Source organism: Lathyrus oleraceus, chromosome 7 (genome assembly GCF_024323335.1).
Source record: "Lathyrus oleraceus cultivar Zhongwan6 chromosome 7, CAAS_Psat_ZW6_1.0, whole genome shotgun sequence".
In the NCBI taxonomy this organism is placed as follows: domain Eukaryota; kingdom Viridiplantae; phylum Streptophyta; class Magnoliopsida; order Fabales; family Fabaceae; genus Lathyrus; species Lathyrus oleraceus.
In genome coordinates, this window is record NC_066585.1 from 319842148 (window position 1) to 319852723 (window position 10576).

Below are 10576 nucleotides of genomic sequence, written 5' to 3' on the forward strand. Positions count from 1 at the left end.
TTGGTGGTGCGGTGTTTTGCTAATGATGATGTTGTGGTTGATACATTTGTTGTTGCTGCATTGGCTGTTGATAGGGTATAGGCACCACGGCGGCGACTTGACCATATGAAGCTTGTTGCTTCCCTTTATAGTTTCTGGATATGGCGTTTGTTTCACCTTCTCTTGTCTTTTGTAATCCTATTTTCTCTCCCTAAATTAACTTTCCCTTTTCGATTGAAATTCTTCCAAGCCTCTTTGATTCGCTGGAATAAGCTAGGATTCTCAACCCCAAAGTCAAGTAACAAGAAAGCTTCCAAAGAATTTGCCTATGGAGGGCCTTTTATTGGGTAGCCAAGTTGTCCGAGTGATAGGACTGGATTAACATTCACACATCCTTGAGTTCCAATAAGCGGTAGATTTGGGAAATCTCCACAACTGAATATGATATCCATGTTGATCTATTCTTTGGAGTACCAAGAGAGATCTTCAGATCAGAGTGATCCCAATCTCTGAGGCCAACTAACATCTGTTTGTTCAACCCAAGCACCTGTCTTCGGAAGATGTTCTAGAAACCACTGATACAATAAAGGAGCACAACATGTAATCAATCCCTTCTTCTTAGTATACCTATGACTTATGTAATAGTAGACATCGGCTAACAAAGTGGGTACTGGGTTCCCAATAAGGAAAACACAAATGGCAACCATGTCTACGAAACCATCCATATTCGGGAACAGGACGATGCCATAGATGGCCAATGCAATAGTAGAGTAACAAGCATCCCAACTTTCTGATTTCAATAGGGTATGAGCTCTTTCCAAAAGAAAACTTAGTGAAAATCCTTTGGTATTCCCTTTGGTCTCTAAGTTAGCCTCTGCTTCCTTTTCATCCATATGAAGCGCACTAGCAATAACCTCAAGGGGCAAAGATTCATCTATCCCTTCAAATAGTGGCTTATTCTTTATAGAAATCCTAACAAAATGCTCGAATTCTTCCAACGTTGGTGCTAGCTGGAAGTCCTGGAATGTGAAGCATCTTAAAGGTAGGTCGTAGAATTGGGCCAAAGTGATTAAAGTTGTATGGTCCACTTGTTGATTGAGGATGCTGAGCAGGTTGCCATAATTCTTCCCAAAGTTGATTCTGTATACCGGGTGCATCTGAGAGACCAAGTCACGTAAGCTTTTTAGATCGAGATCCTTGAACTTGAAAGAGTAAATGTTTCTTTTGCTTGATTCCATGTTTCTTGAATTCCTGCAACTCATGATACTCAGATTCCTTGGAAATAAAATAATATGAATGTTATGCTATGAATGATATTATGTGTGCCACATGTAGGTTAATATACGGGTCATGAGAGTGGGTATTCTTGGTTACTAAACAAAACCCTTTTGGGAGGACGCTAAAGGTAAGAGGTTCCCAAAGTCATCAATCACTATTTAGGAAAGTTATTGTCATGATGAAAACTCATCTGCAAATAACATCCCCAAACTGAGTCTCGTTTGGGTGAGGCCTTCGTACGGTCCCAAAGAGGAAAACTCCTAGTGGGTCCATCCTACACAGCTTTTGAGTCCAAGGTTCTAATAAGGTTCTCAGAGTCATAGATCGAGGTTGGGAGTACTACTGTAATGTAGTAATACGCCCAAGGGATCTCATCTGATTGGGGCTTTCGTATTAACCCAATAAGTCTGATACTTTTCAAGTAAATACTACATAACCACCGGATATAATGGGTTAAAAGGTCCCTAGAGTCATTGATCCAACTTGAGAATACTATCGTCGTGACGAAGACTCGTCGGGAAATAATATCTCAAGAAAATCTCCTCTAGGCGGGGTCTTGGTATCTTCCCAACAAGGAAGACTCCTTGTGGGCGCCCACTATGCAACCACCAACTTAATCTTATGGTTTTTCTCAGACTCGGGTGGAGAGCCTATCTCACAAAGTATCACCAACCAGAGAACCCTAAATAAGACATAGTCAATACATCACAATATAATAATTATGACAGAATAACAATAACAGAATAAATAACAAACAGATACACAAAATTAACACACAATACGTCGATTGAACTAAATTAGGCTATACTCTTCTTTTGCTTGGAGCTAGTCCCCAGCAGAGTCGCCATTTATCGTATCTCGAAAAATGCGATTCCTCGCGATGGTCGCGGAAAAAATTAATGTTCGAACAGAGTCGCCACCGAACTTTATTTATCCCAAAAAAGGGATAGGAAAATATCGATAAAACCTTTAGGAAATGGAATGATGGTCGTCGCAACCATATTCGGGTTCGTGAGTGGATTACACAAGAGGAAGGTATTATCACCCCTTGCGTCCGTTGTACTCAATGGGAACCTTTTAGTTCCAATGTGCGTTTTGAGTGTTAATTTATGTTTGTTTGTTATCTTTGGGTTATAAAATATTGAAAATAGAAATGGATGAGAACCTCAGAAAGGAGAAAGGGGAGGTTTTTTATTAGTGTTCTCGCGAAGATACAACAATCTCCTGCCTACGTATCCTTATGGTACAATAAGGAAGTCAGAGCATTCGTAGTTCGGGGAACTACTGTTGATTGGTGTCTTTTAGCGAACTACTGTTTAGATCGCGTTCTAAAGGCTAAACATTGACTTGTCTACTCTCGAAGGAGGCTTAAGCCTTGATTTGTTATGCCCATTAGAAAGGATTAAATGGTGTTCTTTTTGAAAAGAGTTTAGGTCACACGGAGGTGACAAATTGGATTAATATGTTGGATGTTTTGATTGGTTGAGATGTTTTCGGTTGGATGACGATCACTCGGATGGTCGAGTAAGACAACTCGTATCCTAACAGTCGGGAAAGAGAGTTGAAGACTCTAGAACACTTTCTTTTTCATCCTTAATTATAGAAAGGATTTGATAATAGTTAAAGTGTTTTGAACGGATGACGAATACTCGGATAGTCGAGTAAGATAACTCGTATCCTAATAATCGGGAAAAGAAATAGAAGACTCTAGACCGTTTTCTATTTCATCTAAATATTTATGAAAATAAGGTTGTATATGGTTGACGTATTTTTATAATGAACGACAAGTACTTGAATGATTGAGTAAAACAACTCATATCCAAGCATTTGAGGAGAGGAATTGAAGGCTCAAGACCATCTCCCTTTTCATATAATTTGTTATGAAAGTGATTTGGTTAAGTTGTATGTTTACAGAGAAATGACAATTGTTCGACTGACCGAGTAAGAGAACTCGTATTCGACCAATTGAGGAGTGAAGTTGAAAACTCAAAGTCAACTCCCTTTTCATTCAGCTTACTGTGAAAATATTTTGATTTAATCGGGGTTTGGAGGTTTTAGAGGAACGACAATTATTAGACTAACATGTAAGAGAACTTGTACTCAAATAGTCGAGGAGAAAAATTGAAGACTCAGAGTCATCTCCCTTTTTATTTCTTATTGTAAAAGGAATTTGATTTGTCTGTGCTTAGGCAGATTAGAGATGACGATTGTTCGATTAATCAGTAAAAGAGTTCGTGCTTAAATAATCGAGGAGAGGAGTTGAAAACTCAAAATCATTACCTCTTTTATTCCTAAGTGAAATAATGTTTAATTATGATTAAGTATTTTAATTCTTAATAAAGAATACTCGATGTTGGATCGAGGTTTTAAAATTTGTATTTTTTCGTGAATGAATTGAATTTATTTATTGAATAGTTCATCTAATCGATTAATAAAAACTGAATAGGTCTCATTGTTGGAAGGCCCAAGAGTAGGCCATGTGAGGTTGATGGCGATACTTTTACAAGTATTCGACTTACAAAGGTGTTTTGAAAATGGGCTCGACTTTGAATCGAGAAGTATGTGATTTATCTTTGAAATTGGTTGGAATGATTTTAAATCGGTGAAAGCGACATAATTTTATCACCATTATGACATGACATCCATGTGCACTCAAGGCTCGGTATAAATAAATAAATAAAGAATAATCATGCACATACACTCCATAAAAATAAACAATCATTATAAATGATATTAATAATAATATAATTAATTAATTAAATATTTAGTAGATTATTTTAATTAAATAAGGAGTAATTAAAAAAATGATGATATAACCAAATAATTACATATTTACTATTAAATATTAATAATAACAATATAATTGCATATTTACTATTAAACATTAATAATAATAATAATAATAATAATAATAATAATAATATAATTATAATTTTGAAAGTAAGTAAGTAAAATAAAATATTTTTTTAATTTTTATTTGATAGTCACAAAAGTCTATTGTATATTTTTTATATGTATAGAAATAAAATAAAATAAGTAAAACAAATTAAAAATGAAAGCAAATGGGCCAAGTAAGAGAAAAGCTCAACTCTAGGTGCTGCTGGAAATAGAATAAGGGGGTTTGAATAGAGAAAAGGCCTTTGGGCCCAACCAGAGTTGACCCAAACGAAAATGCCAAAGCCCTAAATGGCTTGGTCAAACAATGACTTTCTAGGAAAATCTGGGCCACATGATGGGAATACTTTGACTTGGTCAAAATATCAAAGGTGGTGCGTATGAGGGTGTACCACCATATGGTGGGGGGATCCACACAGGATCCCCTGGTTGACTTAGGGTCAACCATACGCGTGGCGCTGGCAGGAGGCGCCAAGTGTCGCCCATGCATCCACTCTAGGCCACATATAAAAATAAAATTCAGAGAGAGAGAACTCATTCTCTCGTTTTCAGTCTCTCTCTTCCCTTCACTTTCAGCAAGTTACTCTGCAACTTTTCCATTTTACCATCGCCACCCTCACGGCCAACCTTGACCGGAGAAGACGGTGGGGGCCGGCCAACCGCGGCGGCGCCGCCGTCTCCTCTGGCGACCAACTACACCAATCCAAAAAATTCAAACGTGAACCCAAACTTATTTTGGCCTCTCCTTCCGAATTCGACCTTGTTTTCTTCAAACTCCTTCTCCAATGTCTGGATCGGTACCCAAAAGGAAGAGAAAATCTAAACCCTAATATCGTCTCTCTCTCTCTCGCGAGGCTAACATACCCTGGTTCGCCCTTAACCTAAACAACAAAACTCAAACGTCCAAACCCTAACCCTAAAAATCCATATTCAAAGTTCTACATGCGTATTTTCAGGAAATTGAAAGAGGGGTTTTAACCCACGCGAAGAGGCGAAGATGATGGCATGGAAAGGTGAACGAGAATGGACTTACTTTTTGAAGTCAACCTCCGGCGACGCTTCCCTTCCCGTTAAGATAAGTTTCGCTCCCTCTGTTCTTCCTTCTTCTCCTTTGATTTTTGAATGTTGTCGCTTGGCTTTACTGTTGGGGTTTTGGATGAATTATTTTGATTGTTTCTTTCTGGAATTTTTTAATATGTTCCTGTTGTCTTAGGTTAACAGAAGAAAAAAAATATTTGATAATTTCTTCTGGATTTTTCAAACGTGTTTTGTATTTGGTTTGCTGTTTAACAATAAAAGTTCTTGATAATTTTTCTTTGGATCTCCAAAAACGTGTCCTCTCCTGTTAATTCCTTTTGTTATATATGAATGTTGGTCCTTTTTAGATAACTTGTTGAATCCTCTTTCCAGATTTTGTGGAGTGATTATCTTATGGATTTAAGATTGTTGATTTGGATATTGGAATGTGTTTTTTGAGCGCTCAATTCGATTCATCGTGCAACATACTTATCTGTTTATTTTGTTGTTTATTTTTCAGTTTTATATAAGTGCTTATTTGATAAGCAGTTTTTTAATTTTGAATTTTGTTTTGCATTTGCAGGTGAAGTGATGTTGATTTGAGAAAAGGGGGGTGGCACCAGCTTTTGGAACTAGGGGGCGCTGCAATTAGGGACCATTGGCTTTGGAAAAAGTCTTTGAAGACTTGCTGCCTCAAACTGCTGGATATTCAACTTGTTCAACTTTTCTTCAAATTTATTTTGCTGTAACAAATCTTTTGGATTGTAAATTTAGGGACTGTTTGTGATACGTAGGAATTCAATTGAAACCTCTTTTTGGATAGTTATGTAACTATTTTTTGGATTATTTGGGACTTGGAATTAATTGGGATTTTGGATCATTCGTGTAAGCTCTCCTTTGGATTATTTGCAAGATTTTTATAATTTTAATTTAAGCTCTATTTAATTATGCCTTGGACTTTTTAGAGTAATTTGTAACATTTGGATTTAATTGGAATATGATTTGGAATATCACTTGGAACATTATTTGGAATATGATTTGGAATATTATTTGGAATATGATTTGTGCAATTAGTCCTTTTTTTTTTAATTTTAAACCTTGCCTTAACAATTTAATTGTATTAATCAAAAGAAAGCTTAAACTATATTTCAAACTGAAAATGGATTGGGCCCAAAATGCAATCTAATGGACTTTCAACTTGATTAACTTTAGCACACTAATATTAACAAAAATAAAATGTGCCAAAAGGCCTAAAATAAAACATGTCACAAAAATATTGCAATTTCAAACTTTGATCATAAAAACCAATTAAATACTCGTGCATGTGGTATCTTAATCTTAAACCAACATACTCATACTTAGAAAAGATGAAAGTTTAGTTTAAGGATTTTTTATGAATGGTTTAGAGATTTGGCATATGTATTTGAGACGTGCAAATGGGTTTAATGATGAGTGATCATAAAAAAATATCCATGACTCTTAATACTTTACTAATAATCAAATGGATTTTGGATTAGTAATGTAAAAAGATTCAAACCACACTTTGTAATATTAATCATGGACACGTTTATGTGAATAGGCCTTTGAAACAAAGAGATCTCATGGATAAACCAAAATGGGCTTTGTTAGCCAAAAATGCACATACCATCCCATGCTTCAGTAAAAGACAAATGCAGCAGATATTTTTTAAGGATCTTAATAGATGAAAGTGTCATTGAAGACTTGATGTCACCAAGGGCTGAGAAACCCTAAAATAGAACCTATGTATTTAAGATAAAATTCAGGTCTCTTACATTGGGTAGGGAATGCTGGTGAAAGATTTTCCTTACCCGGACAAAATTGGGGTATGACAACATCCCCGTCTGAGTCCGGATTTTGTATCTGATGTATCCTTTGTGGATAGTTTTGTTGTATTGGCATATTCCCCAATACATGCATCTTTGCGTCAGCTCGAGTCTTTCCATCGATTCATTTTTGTGGCATCCCTTCGTGTCTCCCATCAAGTTTTCAAGTCGTGACCTGCTCACACATTTTTACCTTATTTCCCCCAGAGTCCCTGTCTCCCTAGTGAGTGTGTTACTGCTATGGATCTTTAGTTTCTCCCGATTTCTTTTCCTTTGTGGCAATTATTCACCATGAAGATTTTATTTTGCATGCATACATTTGAATCATGAGGTCTCTTAGAGACCAAAATTCGTCTCTTTGCTATTACTTAAGCTCATTTTATCTCGTAGAGACAAAGATTTTAACCTTCATATCTCTGGATAGAATGACCTTAAATAGGGGCATCTGTAAGACCCTAATTTTGACCCTAAGATCCCTCATGGCATCATGTTATTGCACAAGTGCATTGCCTCAAGGATCATAGCATGTTTGGCTCCTTAACCCTAGGGTTGGGATTTGTTTGAGTGATTTGAGATCACAAAGCATGCTTGCATTGTATGTTATTGCTTTTCTTATTTGATTACTAACCAAAAGCACAAAAATATGTTACTAACTCTTTTTGTTTTGATGCTCAAGTGATCATGTGCTCCACAATGCTCCTAGGAGGCTCCTAAGCCCAATGCAATGGCTAGATGAAGATGAGAAAAAGCATGACAATGGTCCACAAAATTCCTAGTCATCATATATGCCTCTCAAGTATCTCAATTTTCCAATTTGATCAAGATAACCCAAAGGGCTTGAAGATTGTTTCCCAAGGAAACCCTAATTTCACTATGCTTTGACTGTGCCTTGCCCATGAAGCAATCTCAATCTCTAATCAAATTTAATCAAGGGAAGTTCTTTCATTTATCATTTTATGCATATATGAGCCTATTTGAGGCCCCTCAATCATTTATTCATCAAGATTGGAAGTTTGACTTTGAAAAGTTGACCAGTCAAGTCATCTGACTAACCTGAGGTGCAATGAACTATTACTTTTGATGTGTTTGTAAAATGAAGATGACCCCAAAATAAAAACTGTTCATAATAACCATATGAACAACTTTCATGTTCTTCAAAAATACATTTGAAGCTTGGAAGGTCATCATTCATTTCAAAACATTATAGGTCATTTTGACTGAAACCCTAATTTTGGGTCAACTTGCCAAGGGAATAACTTTCTCAATTTATATGATTTTGAGGTGGGACCAAATGCATTGGAAATATTGAGATGTCTACTTCAATTGTTATGTTGGACAAAATTTCATATTCCTAAAGGAAATACATGTACCATTGCAAAACATTATAGGTCATCTTGGACCTAATTCATTGAATTTGAAAAAGTACCCAACTTTAAATGCCCATAACTTTGTCATAGAAAATCCAAATGATGCAAAATTTGAGAGTACATTCACTATATTTAAAAGATCTACAACTTTTATGTTGGAGATTGTTTCATTTGAAGCTTGTATCATGAGGACAGAGGGGTTTGATTAAGCTTACTTTTGGTTAATTTTTTCAAAATGATTTGAACATGTTGTATACTTGAACTTTCCAAGCCAGTTTTGATCAATTTTCACATGTCAAATGTTTTTTTCCCAACATGACTTATATTCCTTATTCAAGAACTTTCCAACCATTACTCACAATAGTCATTTGGATCTACCATTTGGGAGATTCAAATTTTTCTTCATTTATGTGCATTTTTGATAATTTATGTTAAAGCTTGAAGTGCAAACATTTCCCATTCCATGTGCATGACCACATGCTTTCCATATGATCTTAGGAAGCTCCTTCAGCCATTCATGGGCCTCTCACACGTCCACAAAGGCCCATGCATTCAAAACTACAAATCCCATGCACATGAGCAAAGTGTGAATTCAGATTCATTTACCTATAAATAAGGGCTTCCTCTCCCTCATTTGATAACCTTTTGGAGATCCCATATGCTGCAGAACTGAAACCATAACCCTTACTAAATGAATCACTCACTTTTTTTTAATATTTTCGAGCTTGAAATTCAGCAACATTAGTTGAGTTTCAAAGTTAGTTTCCTTAGCCAATCATCCTCCCTATACTCAGAGATCAAAGAGGAGCAAAAAGCTTGAAGAATTCGTGGCCATAAGCTCACCATTTTGAAGGTATAAACTCAAACTGTTTGGATCTGAAACTCATAATTCAATGTAGTATTCTTGTGTTTTTGTGGTCCTCTGAAGTCCTCATACTTGAGGCAAGCTTTAGTGCATTCAATTTGCCATTTCATGAACAATCCGTGTGGACACCATGATTTTCTCCTTCATATTTCTCTCAATATAGGAAGAATGAGAGGAATCTAATGGTATAGTGATGATCTACATCACATAAGCTTCATTTCCATGCCTTTGTTTTTCATTTTCGATGAGATCCATTTTCCTGCAAATCTGGCCGGATTCTGTTGGTTGATCGGAGAAGACGGTGGTTTCCACCGCCACCACCATGTGTGCTGCTCATGGCCCTTGGATCTCTCCCTCACGATATAATCTCATGCGTTCATTTCAATTACTTCTTTTAATGCATTATGTTGCGTTGTTGACTTGAGTGTATCGTGCATCCTCAGATCCAGACCGTGTACCATTTCCATGTAAATTAATGAATTGGATCCGGTGGCTCAGCATTTTTGGTTTTATTTCATTTTCTTTTTATTTTCTTTTAATTCATTCTATTTTCAATAATTCATAAAAAATTCATATGAGGTCAGAAAAATATGAGACCAACTCTAAAACTTTTCTTGAAAAATCTAGTTTCATATTAAGATTTTTAATTATTTTTGTAACCTCATTTGATATTTTTCATGAATTATTTAGTTTTTACTTATTTTAATTCATTTTAAAATGCTTTCTGACTTTTAAAAAATACAAAAATATTTTCATAGCATCTATGGATCATGATAAGTCAATGAAAAATAGTCTCAACAATTTCTTATATGTTTTGAGATTATTTGAGATTTTAATTTATATTATGCTATTTTTGGTTATTTTTAATTGATTTTAATTACTTTCTAGCTTTAAAAATTTTTGAAAAAATTAGTCAAAGTTTATTTGACTATGTTGAACCTTTGAAAATTTAATTGGACATATTGAAGTTGTTTTGAATCGAATTAGAGGTTCAAATTTGTTTGTTTATTTTTTATTTGTATTTTCTTTTAATTCAAAAATTACCAAAAAAATATTATTGACTTCTTGACTTGTTATATTCATTCTTCTTCTATTTGGTGTTGATGAAGGTTGAATTGATTCAACTTTAATCAAATTCATTGGATCTTGTGGTTTGAGAATCCTTAAGGATCATCACCTAAAAAGATGAATGAATTTGATCAAGGATGAGTTATCCCTTGATCAACTGGGATTGGTTGTTGACTTCTTACCCCCTCCCTTTCATCTTCATCCTTTTCTTTCCCTTAATGGCCAATGAGTTAAAGTCTTGAGGTTGGTCTTGACAAATAAGA